Source organism: Ovis canadensis, chromosome 7 (genome assembly GCF_042477335.2).
Source record: "Ovis canadensis isolate MfBH-ARS-UI-01 breed Bighorn chromosome 7, ARS-UI_OviCan_v2, whole genome shotgun sequence".
Lineage (NCBI taxonomy): Eukaryota > Metazoa > Chordata > Mammalia > Artiodactyla > Bovidae > Ovis > Ovis canadensis.
This window is the reverse complement of record NC_091251.1, coordinates 42,588,705-42,606,967: the sequence shown is the minus strand read 5'-3', so window position 1 is coordinate 42,606,967 and position 18,263 is coordinate 42,588,705. Positions and strand designations below refer to the sequence as shown.

At 37.0% G+C, this 18,263-nt stretch overlaps 1 long non-coding RNA gene across 1 annotated transcript in view; it reads left to right on the top strand.

Moving 5' to 3' along the window:
- Positions 1-18,263, top strand: part of LOC138443486 (uncharacterized) — a 507,027-nt gene that overhangs the window by 11,979 nt on the left and 476,785 nt on the right. The window contains exons 3-4 of the long non-coding RNA XR_011258175.1: positions 6,563-6,678; positions 16,581-16,824. This is a non-coding gene — a long non-coding RNA (uncharacterized lncRNA). The remainder of the gene's footprint in view (positions 1-6,562; positions 6,679-16,580; positions 16,825-18,263) is intronic.

Sequence of the window (18,263 nt, the reverse complement as noted above, 5' to 3'; positions counted from 1 at the left end):
ATTGAAAATGTATAACCATAGAAACTAAAATCACCTTTTAAGATATTAAAATTCCTTTATTTTAAAAATGAAATACATACACAATTTTTAAAAATAATTTTGGTGATCTTTACATCCTGATTTTGGTGGACTTATTTCAAATTTTATATCACTTTATGCATTATACACTTTTGTCATGAAGGCATTCTCCAGATGGCAGTTATTTATGTGAAAAATCGAAAAAGGCATGATAGTATGGCTTTTCTCCCTATTCCATTATTGAAATGAAATAAAATTAGCCAGGGCTATGGTTTACAATATTTTGAAAAACAGACTAAATAGATAGATGTCAAACTAATCAAGAAAGAGCTATTATAATTATTTTCAGAAAACACTATACCATTAAATATTTTCAGCTATAAATAATTGTCACGAAGAAAATAGGTTGCATCTTTAAAAATTAGCATACTGTACCTCTTTAGAGTGTTAAAGAGATTCAGTACTCAACTTGGATTTGTGAAAATCGTGATTAAGGAACTGTTCATGATCATAATAAAGTCATATGATTAACCCTGAATTTAGAAGTTGATGATGCAGCAATAGACAATACTGTGACTAAGTATAGTGTCTGTCTCTTTCAATCTGAAAAAAGTGTTTCTAATTCAGCCTCCTCACCTGCAACAAAGGTGCCTCATTTTTGCAGCAAAGAAGTTTACTTTATCCAAATTCCTTTCAGTGCTTTCACTTTGTTACTCAAGTCAGAGACAAAGAACATTTTCTCAGGCATTGTTTTTTTTTTTGTTTTATTTTTTTTTTACTTTCTTGTGGTTAGTAAGAATGTATCATTTAGAGGTCTTGCAGGTTGAAATGCATATAAAAACCAGTTTTGATTTTCAAAAACCATCTATAGTGAGAGCAGCAGGAATTTTAATCATTTTATCATGCACTTCATATCATCTAGGTATACTTTTAATTAAACAGTGCTCCATAAATAAGCAAATAATAGAAGTTAGCAGAGAAGCAGTTGATCTAAATCATGACAGTTGCTCATTTATCTTTGTCCTAACTAGACAATAGGAAATGACACTACGCTGTTGTTTTCTATGCATTAAGATTTCCTTCTTAAACAAATGCAATTGAGGCGGTTTGTTTTCCGACAGCCCGGCATACGCTGCCAGTGGCCAGAGTTTTGTCTCGTCTTCATCCAGAGGAGGATTAATCTTGGTGATGGTGCAAACAAAATGTATGTCTGGGGTCAAAGTGCAGACTGCCTTTTGGGATCTGCATTATATTAATGTCATTTTTGGGTTCCTGACGTTAATCAAAACCAACACCATAAAGCGTCACTTAGCTAATTTGTGTATTATTGTCAATGTTACCATTAATTATGCGTTTGTGAGGAAAAAGAGGATTAATGAGATGTCACAGGTAATTTACAATGATCAGGCTCCCCAGGACATTAAGAAAACACTAGCTGGGTAAGATTACCATGCAATCATAATAGTATTCAAGAAGCAAAAGTCTTTGTGGAGGGACCACACTAATAGTCCATCGTTATCAAAATCTCTCTTCACTAGAATAATACCCAGGATTTATAAATACCTTGCTTGAATTAAATGTTTGGTTAGACTCTAATATATTAACTGTGAGAATTACGTTGAGGTGTGTCCCTCTCCAAGTTCTGAGGATAAGCTAGTGTTTCTATTGAAAGGTAGGCAAGTCACAGAGGATTAATTCTTTAGTGTGCCCCATGAACTTGAATTCACATGTGATAGGAAACCGTTTTAGGTGGTTTGTGTAACTGTATTTAAATCAGGCTGAAAAAGAGACCTCTTAAATCACATCATTTTCTCCAGCCTAGTCCTCACTATGTAAATAAATGGTTTCAGCTTTCTGCCATCCCATTTCTGGAGTTCCCTCAGTGAGGAGAGACATAATAACTTAAGGGAAGAATTGTATCAGCACAATATACCTGGGGACAGGAGCACTGAAGTGCAGTCCCACATTGAAGTCCGAAAGGCCACAGAGTACCCTGGGCCTTGGGCCTCGGCTTCCCTCTGTTGCCTACTTTTCGTGTGGTGGGGTAATTTGGGGGGTGTTCTGCTCAGAGAACAATCTGGAGCTCCCAGGGAGGCATAAGAGAATGGGTTTTACAGCCTATGAGTGAAGGATCAAGCCTAATACAGGTGCTCACTGGGAGCCCAAGGGTCTAGTAGGCAGGCTCTGAGAGTTGAAGTTGAGGAAGGAGGCAGAGTTAGGCACCAGGATGTACCCTGAAGGAATCAGCAGACAGGAAGGTGGGACTTTTTTTGCGAAAAGTGAAGTGTTAGTTGATCGGTTGTGTCGGACACTTTGCAATCCCTTGGTCTGTAGCCTGCCAGGCTCCTCTGTCCATGGAATTCTCAGGCAAGAATACTGGAGTGGATAGCCTTTCCCCCCAGGGATTGAACCTAGGTGCCCTGCATTGCAGGCAGATTCTTTACTGTCTGAGCCACCAAGAGAGCCCTCTTTCTGGTGATGTTTATTTATTTAATAGATATGTGTTGATGCCTCCTCATGCCCTAAGCACCATGACAGGGATGAGGAAAGACTGAGAAGCAAGATCCCAGGGAAGGCAGAGCTCAGGACCTGGGTAACTCAAGTAGCTCTTTTATTGAACTGATGACGTTTGCTGTAGGGTTGGGGAGGGTCAGAACAGTTTCTAGTAGACCCTGCAGAAGGAGACTGGGAGTTCATGTGCTATTTTAATTATTTTAGTTTTGTCTTAGCCTTATTTTTATTTATTTGAAGAATTAGATAATAAAAAAATACAATCACATATTTGCTTTCATATACATATATGCAATTTAGGTTTAAACCCCAGTTCTGGGAGACCTTGAACAAGTTATTTAACCCCTTTATGTGTCAGTATCTTCATCTGTGAAATGGAAATAATTAAATTTACCCAATGGAGTTATGAGGATTCAAGGAGTTGAGGAATATAAATCACTTAGCTCAAGACTTAGCACACAGAAAGCATTTAATAAGGAGTTGTTAACCTTAAATTTGCAATTTGCGTCAGCAACAACTAAAACTAAAAAACAATAGTGCCCTGGGCCATCTTATATAGGTCCTGGGCCAATATATCAAATCTGAATATCTGAGTACTATCTTGGTATATAGCACAGATGAAAATTATTGCAATAAAATTCAATAGTTATCACTGATTATTATCAGTTACTATTAACATTAATATATGCAGTGAAACAAAAAAATTGTATCTGATTAGCCTACGTACGTGGGATAATGAATTTTTTCAAGCATTTATACGTGTAATTGTAATTTTGGGGCTGTATGATTTGAATTGTGGTATATAAAAATCTATGAAATAATGTTATATTGCAATGGCTATTTGTGTGCATACACGTGTACGTGTGTATTTCCCTGGGGTGAATGCAGAAGTTTGAGATGGCTGGTGTTATATGGTGTTATATGAAAGCTGTATTTAAGAAAAATTGTTCATGTACTAGAATAAGGTCAAACCACAAGTGAGCTGAACTTCACCATCTATTAACAAACGAAAATAAAACATTTATTACATTGTCCACTCTTGCTTTTTTTATATTTATGGTATATTCCAAGGAGATTTCCCTGTTGGGATAAAATTTCAGAAGCAGAGAGGGGAAGGCAGGGTGAAGTTTAAATAAAAAATGTTTTATTATTGATTTGGTTGTTGCTGGAGATGACCATATAGATTGTGGAAATAATATAGTTTCTTTTTTTCTTTTTTTATTGGCTCTACAAAGTAATAGCTTAGCATAGCTATTAGTTTATCCTGTAACTAACCTTTGAACTACTTTCTGAGTTGGTTGTTTTCCAGAAAGTACTATATTCGATAGAACAAACACTGAATGCTTTAAAAATAAAGTTAAGTGCACTGAAGGAGAAGATCCTAAAGAAAAGAACTGCTTTTCCTCTGGTCTATGACATTTTATGGATTTGAAATTTTTTACTTTATTATTGTAGTCCTTGAAGTAAAAAAATCCTCACTCTGACTAAAATTAGATATCTATCCATACCCAGAGTTTATATTCTCGAATGGCTAGAGTGTTTTGTTTATTCATCATAATGGCATAGAATGAAGAAAAAGCTTTATCAAAACAAGGTTTACAAAGGGATTAAATGTAATATGTAAAAGACTAGCCATTGTTCTTTTTGTTTCTAATGTGAATTATGACATGCGGGACTGTGGATAAGATCCATTGAAATTACTTAAGACCACAGAAGTGTGTATATGTTCATAGTCATATATTTTATATAAAGGCATTATAGAGATCAGATAACTTGATAATAGGATTGCTAAGATATCCAAGTAAGGACTAGAAAATGTTCCTCAGGCAACCACAGAAACTCTTCTTCAACTTAATTATGACTTTTTAGGATTGAGAAGTTTCCTTTTTCAGGTCAAAGAAAGTTGATGAAGCAACCGTCACAGCATTTCTATCTTCCCAACTGCTGGTCAAAATATCATGGTAACCTTTTGGATCATTAGCGACCAATATTGTCAAATAAGCATCATCAAACCCATAATGTGCTTATGGAGTATAAAGTCCCACATGATTAACATTTCCAAAACAAGTTTTCCTTTAATACCAGTCCAAAAAAGGGAAGCTGCTCTCACATTCAATACCTTGAAAAATAATGCATCTGGATTTTCCTCTTTGAGATTTACAATGTTTTTTGATTTATTAAAAGCTCTTCTTGTAAATAAACATTAAAAAATTTGAAATGGTTGAAAATAATTTATTGCAAGTAAAATATTAACATCACTCAAAATTTCTGCTACATAGAACATACTCTGGTTCCTATGGAGCAAAATAATTACAGTGGCTCATGATATACACATAAGAAAAGGTATTTTGTGGCTCCACCAGCTGGGCTAAGAAGAGCTCCGCAGGAGACGGGAATTTTTAGGAAGTGTGTGCAATCAAGTCATCTTGATATAGAAGAACCAGAGAAAACCCAGGGCTATAGCTGATTCATTGGTGCTGAGGGTCAGGCCTTCAGGGCTAGATGAAGGTCACAATGGGACAGTCAAGAATGTGGGAAAACTTAGGAGTATTGAAGAGGTGGTGGTGGTGGTGGTTTAGTCACTAAGTTGTCTTCAACACTCGTGACCCCATGGACTGTAGCCCACCAGGCTCCTCTGTGGATTTCCCAGGCAAGCATACTGGAGTGGGCTGCCATTTCCTTCTCCAGAGGATCTTCCTGAGCCAGGGATTGAACCTGTGTCTCCTGTATTGCAGGCAATTTCTTTACCATTGAGTCACCAGGGAAGCCACAAGACTGAAATGTGGGAAACAGGAGTTGGTCAATTTTTAATAAGAAAAATCTCACTGCAAGAGTGCTTAAAGTCCTTTTTGATGTGATGTTTATTACAGAGCTTAGAAATGGCATGGATAAAATCTTTAGGACTTAGCTGATAGACCTTTACTTCACAAAGATTGAAGAAAATCATAGGAAATAAGTGTGATCTGTACATCCATGTCAACACCTCTAGTATTTCACATTTTCAGTAGACAGGGGCTATGGTAGCTGCCATGTAAGTTAGATGACCCTAAGAAGTTCTCCAACACCTTTTGATGGCATGATTAGGAATCCAAATTGGTGGTGCTTCTGTTGCAATTTCCAAAGAATAAATAATATGACTGAAGGTAGTCAGTAGGTCTACAGAGTTACACTAGGAGACAGATAGGGTTGTGGAACACTTTCGCAAAGTATGCCAACCAGAAAACTTTTAATAGAGCAAGGAACAGCAATGAAAATAATCTAAATGGCTATCCATGAACTTCTATATAGTAGAAACAATGTTCTGAAGTATACATGCCAGGGTTACTGGAGATTTTCAACTGCTTTAACCAAGGGCAAAACTTCGTTGATGTTGGTATATGAAGAATGGCTCTGAAACAATAACTTGGTGATTATTTTCACTATCGGGAAATGGTCTGGACTTAAGGATATGATCTGGGTTCAGTTTATCTTTGCAGTCTCTGAATGCAACACTCCTAGCACATAATAGGCATAATCTAACATCAGTATATGTTTATGTGGATTAATGTTCAATTTATAAGGTTATCTGAAGTAATGCAATTATGAGCAGGAAAGGTAAAATATTGATGTGTGTTAGAATACCCTGAGATGTGTTTTAAAGCTTATAATAAGACTGTGATTACTAAACAGTTCAGTTTGATAGATTTGTTGTATGCTTGTCAAAACTTGTAGAGTTTTTTGACAACTGGCCTTGTTTCTGAGATCCTATACATATATGTATCCTATATCAGATCCTATAAATAGTGACTATACAACAAATTGAAGGGCAACCATAATGAGTTCACAATGTAGTAAGACCATTTTCAACCTTTTGATCTTTTCTATATATATATATAAATTGGATAGTTCCTTCTTTGAAAATGGAATACAGCAATAAAGCAAATATATCCATAGATTTCATGCATTAAGATGGCCTTTATGTAAGTGGGGATGAAAAGTCAGACTTTCAGATGTATGCATTCCCTTTTTTAACTGTATGGTCTCCTCCATTCAGAAATCTCTTTCTGTATCTTGGAACTCTATGAATAAACAGATGGCCTGGGTTGGAAGGATTATACCTGTGAACCATATGGAGACACTACCATAAATATAAAAAGCTGATGCAGACAAGTATGTATAAGACCTTTGGGCATCCCCTGACCTTGGTGGAGCTGGAATCCCTGGGCACTCATTGTCCTATGCAACTTTTCCTCTACTTTTGTCACTTATCTTTTTTTTTTGTTTCCTTGTCCTTGATCCTGGCCAGTCTTCATGTTCATTTTGGTTTTTCTTGTTTTTAATTTCAATCAGGAGTTTTGATTGTGATTTCTAATAGATTTTTATTGGATAGTTTGGTTTTATATTATTGACCATGAATTGGACTCAAATTTGATTGATAACTTTTTACCATGAAAATCTTTAATGCCTTTCCCTGAAAAGATTTCCTCACCCACCTGTAGAGCATCGCTCAGGAGCAAATATGGAGTAATTCATCCTTTTATTTCTCTCTGTTGTCACTTCTTCCCATCATGGTGTTCCTTCTTTCCCCCTTTCTCTTTCTCTTCCTTCTCACCCCTTGCTTCTTCCTCTCATTCTTCAAATCACTGGGGCTCCAAACTCATTACATTTTCAGTTTTCTATACTGAAGTGAATACATTTGTTCTAAATTAGTAGCCTCAGTTAGCAGATCAAAACATGTATACTATCATGTAAGAATCGAATTGCCAGTCTATGTCTGACGCAGGATACAGCATGCTTGGGGCTGGTGCATGGGGATGACCCAGAGAGATGTTATGGGGAGGAAGGTGGGAGGGGGGTTCATGTTTGGGAACACATGTAAGAATTAAAGATTTTAAAATTAAAAAAATATATATATATTAAAAAAAAACAGATCAAGGAACAAAAGATGTAGACAAGGAAGAAAAAGTGGTAGCAGAGAAATAAATGGAGTTCTGAACATCATTCTATTTCTCTGCCTTTTTCTACCTTAAGTTCTTTCTTCCTGCATCTGAACCCTCACACACACAAAGCTAGCCACACTAATCTTCAAGTAATGCTTTAAAAGTCATTTCTTCAGAGACATTTCCCCCTACCCTCTAGACTTTGACTTTTATATGACTGAATTAAACCCTGTAGACTGAATGCCTCAAATTTAATTAATAGTCTAGATGTATTGATAGAGAAAACAGTGGGCTCAAATGCCATTCTTCCAGAAATTTCGGGCAGTTCCCAGGCAATCAGAAATGTGTGACATGTTCCTTCAGTACAGAAGATGCTGTGGTAGGCAGCCTGTAAATTGGCTTCTAAGATCCCCGCCTTGTGGAATTTGTGCCCCCACAAGCCTTGTGTGTGGGCTAGACATCGTGACTCACTTCTGAAGAATAGGATTCAGCGAAAGTGATGAGGTGTCTCTTCTGAAGTTAGGTTACACAAAGACTGTGACTTTCACGTTACTGGTTCTCTCATGGTCTTCCTCTCATTCTCTCTCTCTCTGAGCTCTCGCCTTGAGGGAAGCCAGATGCCATGCTGTGAAGGCCCTATGGAGAGGGTGCATGACAGGAATTGATGTTTGTAGCCAACAGCTAGCAACATCTTGAGGCTTACCGCCAGCCACGTAAGTGGGCTTGAGAGACCTTCCCTTGGTTCATCCTTGAGATGCAGCACTGTGAGAATCTTGAGCCATGGGACTCAGCTAAGCCAAGCCTGGATTTCTTAACCACAGAATCACTGAGATAATAAGTGTTTATTGTTTTAAGTCATGAAGTCTTGAGTTTGGGGATAAATTCTTACACAGCTGTAGATAAACAATATAGATTTTTCTGGAAGTGGGTTGAAGCTGGAAGGGTATTGAGAAGCAGGTTAGAGAAAGCCTAAGTTCCTTGAACTCCCAGGACAATTTCATCTGTATCCTACAAATTACATCTAACAAGAAAGCATTAACAATAACCTCTATTAAATGTAACAAAGGACATTTGATAGTGTTTTCACACACACACAAAATGCTGATATTAAGGTACCTTAAGTATTGTGGATATTCAAGCTAGTGAATATCTGTGATTTCACATATTGGTAGCCTTTTATATATGTAATTTCATCCTTCTCAGACCATATAATGTACACCTCACATGACGGATATGTATGGTGATTTGATGTAGGCAGGATGCTCTTCTATAGCTTTTTATGAGGTTCTGAATCTTCCCATTAACTTTTTATGGATATATCTGGCTCAAATCTGTGCCTGTGAATAAATGATCACATTTTCTTTTCTCTCTGATGGAGGCAATGCAACTCACTTCAAATCTTGATTCTGTTTACTATACAATTTCCATTATAAATAAACACATTAGGGTATGCATAATGTTCTTGACAGTTTGACTATCTGATCATAGTAAAGGTGCATTCCTTTTGCAAAGTCTTGAACTAAATCCATTTAGTGTTTTTTCTTTACATTAGTTGGGGAGAAAATTGTTACTTATCCTGAAGGAATTCTTACTCATGGGTAAGGGAGAAAAGGATATTCATGGTTTAACTGACTAAAGACATTTGAGTGGAGATATAATGTGTTATTTTATAGATGGTATTCCTTTGGAAGTAAGCATAATTAAATCTTTTAATGTATCATCAGGTAATGTATATATGTGTATATGTACATGTATCTCTTTTTCTCTGTCCCTATCTCTCATATATAGAGTAATATAATACATATCTAATAATATCTAGTTATTTAATCTCATTTGGTAAAAAGAATAATGTTTTATCTAAATTTTGACATTTGAATAAGACATATTTATTTAGTATGACCTTTTCTTTTCCATGTGACTTGAGAAACGGAATCTTTGTAAATTGTTCAATTAAGGTCTAGTGGGACAAAAAGGTAAATATGAGGAAATGCTCTTGGTTCTATTGGCATGTGATTATTTAGCAGAATGTCAGTAACTTGGTAGCAACATGGTTCAACCTTCCAGCATCAATCATTTCTGCTTCCATCACCACCAAGGACTTATATGTATACTTTAAAATTTACCTTTATAAAGGAAAATTACATACATAAACAATCTTACCAGTAGGTAAGGTAGAGTGCTATTTAGGTGATGTACTTTGAAGAAAAGTCTCTGATCAGAAATATCTTCCTCTATGGAATGCCACTAGTCCTAAATTTAAAAATTTCATGTACACTTAAGGATCTTTCAAGAAGCTGTACGTTTCAACTAGGTTAAGCTATCACCCTAAGGGGAGTTATCCAGCAGTTAGCTTGTTGAAAGTGAACATGACAGTGAAGTCACTCAGTCATGTCTGACTCTGTGATCCCATGGACTGTAGCCTAACAGGTTCTTCTGTCCATGGCATTCTCCACGCAAGAGTACTGGAAGTGGGTTGCCATTTCCTTCTCCAGGGGATCTTCCCAACCCAGGGATTGAACCTGGGTCTCCTGCATTGCAGGCAGATGCTTTACTGTCTGAGCCACTAGGGAAGCCCAGTTAGCTTGTTAGCAGGAATTTATTAGTTTATGGGAATAATTGCTACCCATCATTATGCTGTAGAAAAAGGACACAGACTGTCAAGTTTGATGGCAGTGTTTAGAACCAAGGAAGTGTATTTAGGGTTACTGAGTCTTGTGACCCAGCTACCCCTGTTCTCCGTTGCTCAGGGCCCTGGAAAGCTAGGAAGAGGACAATAAAGAACAAGGTGGTACTAAAAAGTGGCATAGCATGTTTTAAAGACACATTATCTTTTTTTCAATCTTGTCTAGAGCTGAAATTTGTTAATTGTTCCTTTTGTGGTTAAATATAAACAATTTATGGATAAAGCCTGTATGAGGGAAGCCCCTGTAAGGAAAGACCCTATTGCCTTAATAACTTAAGTATAATGAAGAACTCATTTTTCAGATTGATTCTGATCATTTTCAAGTGCATATTACATGGTTTCACTACTACTTTTAATGTTTTAGTAGACATCAAAGGGTTTGCAAAAAGGGTTTCCCAGGTGGCGCAGTGGTAAAGAATCCACTTGCCAATGCAGGTGACAGAGGAGACGCAGTTTTGATCCCTGGGTCAAGATCCCCTGGAGGAGGAAATGACAACCCACTCCAGTGTTCTTGTCCGGAGAATTCCATGGGCAGAGGAGCCTGGTGGGCTACAGTCCATGGGGTAGCAAAGAACAGGTTATGACCAAGTGACCGAGCACGCACGTGCTCACACACATACACACAGGTGCATAAAACTGGATTATCCATAATCTTTGGTCACCGTTAGTCAATTCATGACTTCTTCCCTTCCTTCCTCTCTCCCTTCTTTCTTTTTTTCCTCCCTTTCTCCCTCCTCCCTGCCTTTCTCTCTCCCACCCTCCTTCATTTAGGTAATGAATTAGGCAACACAAAAGTTGAGACCTTGAGGGCAACTTCTCTCTGGCTGTGTGGTCCTCTGCAGCATCCTCACTCTGTCTTTTCCTACCTAACATCATCACCATCCCAAGTCTTGTGTTTATTGTTTTCTTGCTTTGCTTTTTGTATCATTTTATCCCATTCAACTATATTTCTAAAAAGAATATATCTATATTTTAATTATTTTAACTTTAAAGGGATCATGCTTTATGTAGTCATTTGTGGCTTTTAAAATCTAATATAAAATTAAGATTAGCCATATTGTTGCACTGTAAACAGCTGTAGAATATAATGATTCATTTTGATTTCTGCATAATAGTTTGCAGATTTAAGAAATATCCAGTTGAAAATCTCCTTTCTCTACTCTTTATCCCTTCTCCTTACCTCTCCTCTTGCTTCTCTTTCTCTTGTTCTCCCTGTATTCCTGTTCTCTCTCCAGTTCACAACTTTTTAATTGCAGCTGTTACATATTTCCATCTGCAAGTCCTGTAGACACCAACTACATTTCCAAAACAGATTTTCTCTTCACATTCCTTCTTTCCCCACAATTCCCCATCAGAGCCCTGAGACAAATGCCCAGCATTCCAAGAAAGAGAATTTGAAAATAACTGAATCAGGCAGTTACCAGATGCATGCATATATTAGAACTCTATTAGTTCACTTCAGTGGGTGTCAAACTTCATCAGAAACACCTGTGACTTGCTAAACCACAGGTTGCCGGACCCCACCCCAGCGTTTCTGATTCAGTTAATCTGGGGTGGAGTTTGATGATGTGCATTCCTAAGCTCCCAGGTGATGCTTATTTTGAGAAGTACTAGTACAGGCTTCCCTGGTGGCTTGGACAGGAGACTCAGTTGGATCCCTGGGTTGGGAAGATCCTCTGGAGAAGGAAATGGCAACCCCGCCCAGCATTCTAGCTTGGAGACAGCTCAGGTTTCCAGTCTCTCTAGCACTAAAGTGCTAGCGTGCATGTGTGTGTGTATGCATGCACCCTCACGCGCGCATGCGTGCGCCCACACACACACACACACACAGACACACATACACACAGTACATTTAAAACATATTTTGAAGTGCTCCATGACCCAAACCTTGTATTAGTCTCATAGAATGAAGCACTTTTCAGGATGTGTTTGAAAGCTGACCTCCAGTCGATCTGGCTAACAATCCAATAATCTTTCAATTATGCAAGACAAAATACATTGGTCCTTTCTTTGAACTTTATAAATTTAAAGTTACACTTGCCTTTCTTGTATATTCACCAAGGATATTTCCTGAAATTAAAAAAGAACAAGTTTTAAAGTAGTGCCATTTATTTTCATACTTTTGTGGGACACATTCTGATTATCTTCTTTAACTTCTACCTACAGATATACCTCCCTAATTTACTTAACAGATATGATTCTGATGGACTGCATGTAGTACACAGTTCTATATACCTAAAAGTATTTCAAATGCACTAAGCAAGCTACCTCTTTAAAAAACTTATGTTAAAAAGTCCTTCTGAATTGTGCATAATTATTCTCCAAATTTTATCTTCTGTAAATTTAGGATTTTGTATAAAATATCTTCCTGAATGAGAGCAAAAATGCCCATGAGAAATACAACAATCTTATAGATGCATTAGGAAGGAATGTGGTAAGAGTAATAGTGACCTCCCTTAGATACCCATGTGCAATTTTAATGACCAAAGTTGTCCCTTTTCATTGTATGTACAGGCCTGTCTTTCCCCAGCTTATAAATGCCACTGATTTGCATCTTCCTGGCTGCTGCCATATACCCATAAACCTCTCTTTTAAGAAACACAGCTTCCATCAAAACAAGTCTTTAAAAATATTTACCAAGCTGTAATAAACAACACTCCTCCAGTGTGCTACATATAAAAAAATAACCTCTTGATGGACAATGTCAGTTTTATTTTCACTAATTAGGCTCTGCACATTTGCCAACACTAGTAAATTATTATGGTCAACCAAGCTTATGAAATAAAGCTTTTTTTCTAAATTTGAAGAGATGATCTATATTCTCTTCTTGGTTATTCCGATAGATTAAATATCACCTCTTCAAAACTGTTCCCTTGGCACTATGAAGATATATAGTTTAGTAAATAGAAATGTACCAGATCAAATTATATTGCCTTTAGCAAATAATAGCAATGTTAGCTTCTTGGTACAGACTAGGTCGTTCAATACGTTTATTAATTTGTGCTATTCAAAGTAAAGAATTCAAATAGCACAGTAAACATTTTGGCTGGAGTGGGAAATGGATTGCTGCTATACCAGGACTGAAGACAACTTGGAAACTTGAGCAGTGTAGCCATGGGGCAGACATAGATTTGAGCCAGAATGAGTCTGCTAATAGCAATGGGTGCATTGACTGTATTTGGGAAATCTATCTAGTGATTGATCTATTTCATAAAAACAAAAGAAACAAACAACAGGAGTAATCTTAATACAAATTAAGCATAAATAATAGAAATAACCATAAGTGAACAATTTCTGATGATTTACCATATAAGAGTAGGTGCTATTTCAATTATGGCTTTCTGAAAAATTCTTCATCTTTTCTAATTAACCACAAAAATATTTGTTGCCCTGTGTATTTTTCCCCCATATTTCTGTCTTGCTCACCTTTTCTTCTCTCATCTTTCTCACTTCTCTCTTTCTCCACTACGTTTTCTCTTTCTTAAATTTCTTCTTTCCTTTCCCTTTTTACATCCCTCTCTGCACATCCCTCTTTTTTGTTCTTCCTTTCATGTCAAGCACTGACCAAGTATTGAAAAGAGGAAACAAAAGATGTGCTGGTTTCTGTCTTAGACTTCCTCAGTTCAGTTCAGTTCAGTCTCTCAGTCGTGTCTGACTCTTTGTGACCCCATGAATTGCAGCACATCCCTGTCCATCAGCAACTCCCGGAGTTCACTCAGACTCACGTCCATCGAGTCAATGATGCCATCCAGCCATCTCATCCTGGGTCGTCCCCTTCTCCTCCTGCCCCTAATCCCTCCCAGCATCAGAGTCTTTTCCAATGAGTCAACTCTTCGCATGAGGTGGCCAAAGTACTGGAGTTTCAGCTTTAGCATCATTCCTTCCAAGGAAATCCCAGGGCTGATCTCCTTCAGAATGGACTGGTTGGATCTCCTTGCAGTCCAAGGGACTCTAAAGAGTCTTCTCCAACACCACAGTTCAAAAGCGTCAATTCTTTGGCACTCAGCCTTCTTCACAGTCCAACTCTCACATCCATACATGACTACTGGAAAAACCATAGCCTTGACTAGATGGACCTTAGTTGGCAAAGTAATATCTCTGCTTTTGAATATGCTATCTAGGTTGGTCATAACTTTTCTTCCAAGGAGTAAGCGTCCTTTTAATTTCATGGCTGCAGTCACCATCTGTAGTGATTTTGGAGCCCCCCAAAATAAAGTCTGACACTGTTTCCACTGTTTCCCTATCTATTTCCCATGAAGTGATGGGACTGGATGCCATGATCTTCGTTTTCTGAATGTTGAGCTTTAACCCAACCTTCAGTCAAGTATAAAAAGAAAATATTCAATAATGTTAAGGTAGAGAAACTATAAAAAAAATTTACTGTTGTTTAGTTGTTAAGTTGTGTCTGATTCTTTTGTGACCCCATAGACTGTAGCCTACTAGGCCCCTCTGTCCATGGGATTTCCCAGGCTGGAGTGGTTTGCCATTTTTCCTTCTTCAGGGGATCTCCCTGACCCAAAGATTGAATCTGCATCTCCAGCCTTGGCAGGCAGATTCTTTACCACTGAGCCACCAGGGAAGCCCATAAAGAACTAGAGGGACTTGTATAATTCATCTTCAAGCATGTGGCAGAGTAGTTGACATAATTTTGTAGCTGGATTCACTCTTTCACAAAGCAGGCTTCACCATTTATTACCTGTGAAATAGTCTCCTAATGGTCTCTGCATAGTCCCTACCAGTCCGTGCTGTCCACGGCTGTTCGCACTTATCATACTTCTCACCAGGTTAATATCCTTAATTTCAAGCAAATCACTCATTCATACCCCCAATGATGAAAATATTGCTCTTTTCTGCCTGTGGGGGGGGGGAAGTAAAAAACTCTTAATGTAGCAAATATATCTATCACACTGGTCCATGCTGGCTTTCATTTTTAATCCCTTCTGTGCGGTGGCTTCCTCCTTGCACCTATTCATTTCTTATTCATTCTTTGAATCACCTTAGATATTCTTTGTATTTTCCCTTTTAAGCCTTTTCTGATTTCTTGTTAATCTTGAGTATGTTGCTTCTTGCTCCTGAAGGTGTTTGGTGTTTTTTTTAAATTTTATTTTAATGTAATTTAATTTTGTTTTTTAATGCTTCTTTTAAAGCACATTCTTGTCCTCAGTAAAATGTAGTTATTTTATTTTTCATCATAAAGTTAATATATGCTTTTTATATCATTGTTCTTCTAGAATGTTTTCTATTCATAAATTTTATAATTTATTATATCACTTTAAAAATAAACAAGCCTCTTCTTGAGAGATTTAATAAATTTTAATTTATATATATATTTTAAGGTTCACATTTCTTTTCTTATTTTTAACTTAAAATTTTTGTAATACAAATATTTTTCATAACATTTAATCTTTTTTATAGAGCTGAAATTTATTTTAGATCCAAATTGATTATAGATTATAATTTCCAAAGAGCTAAACAATTCTGCTAAAATATATGTTGATTTTTTCTTCACTGTCTGGGTATTGCATTATATTTTTCAAGTGGATTACTTGGGAATCCTTACAAAACTCTGCAAGACAGATGTTTTCAAGCTTATTTTACAGATGAGGAATCTCAGACTCTGAGAAGTTAACCATTTGTTCAAGGTCAAACAAGCTGTGGTGTTAAAATGGGGTTCATGTTTTATTATAGTGTCAATAGTTACAGTTTCTTGTTCACTAGGAAACCTAAATGTAAGATTAGTCTTCTTTCCTTATTTCTTTCCAAAACTCTATTTTTGATTTTTACCTGATCTTTATTTTTTATCAACATTAGAAATATTGCTAAGTTTTTTTAAAAATCACAATATAATTCTGATTGGATTTTGTGTATTATGTACATATGAATTAGGGAAAGTAACTCATTGCCTGCATATGAGAAGATACAGACTTTTAAATATATTTTTGTATACATGCTGAAGTTTTAGGAATCAAGTATTACAATGTCTATAACTTTCTTCTAAATGCCTTAACAAAAAACAGAAAAAAATATACAATATATAGATGTAAGGACAAAATGAAAGAGAAAAATTTGGGCCAAAATTTTAAAATTGATGGATTTGATTTAAAAAATGGAGATATTTATTGTATTATTCTGGTAACTTTTTTTGTAGGTATAAAAGTTTCCAAAACGAACAGCTAAAAAAAACTTATACTTGGTCATTTTATTGAGTTATTTTATGAATTCTAAGCTTTTGTGTTGAGTTTCTTTTATGGTAAGACTCTAGGTATATAACCATATCAATTGTAAATCATCAAAATTTTGTCTTGTATTTTCTAACAGTAAATCTCTTATTACTGCTTTATATCTTTTTGAAATTAGACAAAAATTTTAAGAATGCTGTTAAATGAAAACATCAGTTGTCATTTTAGTGCTATTCTTCCTAAGTTTAATTGACGTACCTCTAAATTTAGTTACAGTTGCTGCTGCTGCTAAGTCGCTTCAGTAGTGACCGACTCCACACGACCCCATAGACGGCAGCCCACCAGGCTCCCCGGTCCCTGGGATTCTCCAGGCAAGAACACTGGAGTGGGTTGCCATTTCCTTTTCCAATGCATGAAAGTGAAAAGTGAAAGTGAAGTCGCTCAGTTGCGTCCGCCTCCTAGCAACCCCATGGACTGCAGCCAACCTGGCCCCTCCATCCATGGGATTTTCCAGGCAAGAGTATTGGAGTGGGGTGCCATTAGTTACAGTAAGATCTATCTATTCAGATGTGTCTGTATCTATCATTTTCAAAATTTTGTTAAGAAACCTATTTCCTATTCTTTGTTCCCACTGAGGTTTCCTTCAGCGTGGCTAATGAATTTTGTCAATCTATTGAATAATACAGTCTTTTCTAAATTACTAATATTTCATTTTCACTAGTTTCCCTTACCAGAGATTAGCACATGGTCACAGCAAAAATACCAGGGACAAATAAATGCACAATAAACATTTGTTAAACAAAAGGAAGAGGCAAAGAAAAGCAATTAGAGAAGGATTACAAAGACGAAAAGGAGAGTCAAAAATAATTTGCATTTTTCACTTTAGATGCTGTCATAGTTCTGATTTAAGGGGGATTTTCTTTGATTAGAATTTTAAATATTGCTTTCATTGAATCATATTATGTACATGCTGGCACATGATAGGTACTGAATATACTCTCTTACTGTAACTTCTCTTCTGATTTTCGTATAGCTTTTTCTTCATAGGTAAATGCTCATTTAATCTGTCATGGATAACAAGGGACGCGGTTACTGTTGAAGAAAATGACAGCTGAAGAATCTGCCTTGGCTTTGCGTAACTGTACAGTCTCCTAGTCATCCATATGGAGAAGGCAATGGCACCGCCACTCCAGTACTCTTGGTGGAGGAGCCTGGTGGACTGCAGTCCACAGGGTCGCTAAGAGTCGGACACGACTGAGCGACTTCCCTTTCACTTTTCACTTTCATGCATTGGAGAAGGAAATGGCAACCCACTCCAGCGTTCTTGCCTGGAGAACTCCAGGGACGGGGGAGCCTGGTGGGCTTCCGTCTATGGGGTCGCACAGAGTCGGACACGATTGAAGCGACTTAGCAGCAGCAGCAGCAGCAGCAGCAGCAGCAGCAGCAGCAGCAGCAGCAGCAGTCATAAAGCCTCAAGTGGTTGTCTAGTGGATTTCAACTACTTTTTCATTTAAATATTCTTTAAAAAATGAGGTGGTACCTCTAACTACTCAAAGACCCCAATTTTTTCCCCCTTTAGTACACTTTCCATGATACACACTGTTGGAGGCAATTTATGGGACCTTAACATTTAGATAACTAGTTAAAGCAAAATTAAAATGAGGACAAATAAAAATTAGATATAGGAATCTGAAAAACTGCATAGTTCTTGTAACATGCTGTATAAGAAGGCTCTGTTTCCAAACACTGGAAAAGTAAGGAAGATGCCCTTTAATTTCTTTTTCCTTCCTTCCTCCCCATTTCTCTTCCATCCTTCCCCCCTCCTTCCTTTTCTTCCTTCCTTTTTTCCCTTTTAAATAAGCTGTTTATTTTTAACAACGCCTTTCTCAGCAGCTCCTTCTCTCCAGCTTTTACAGGCTCTCTCTAGGGAATGGGTATAGCCGCCTCCCACGC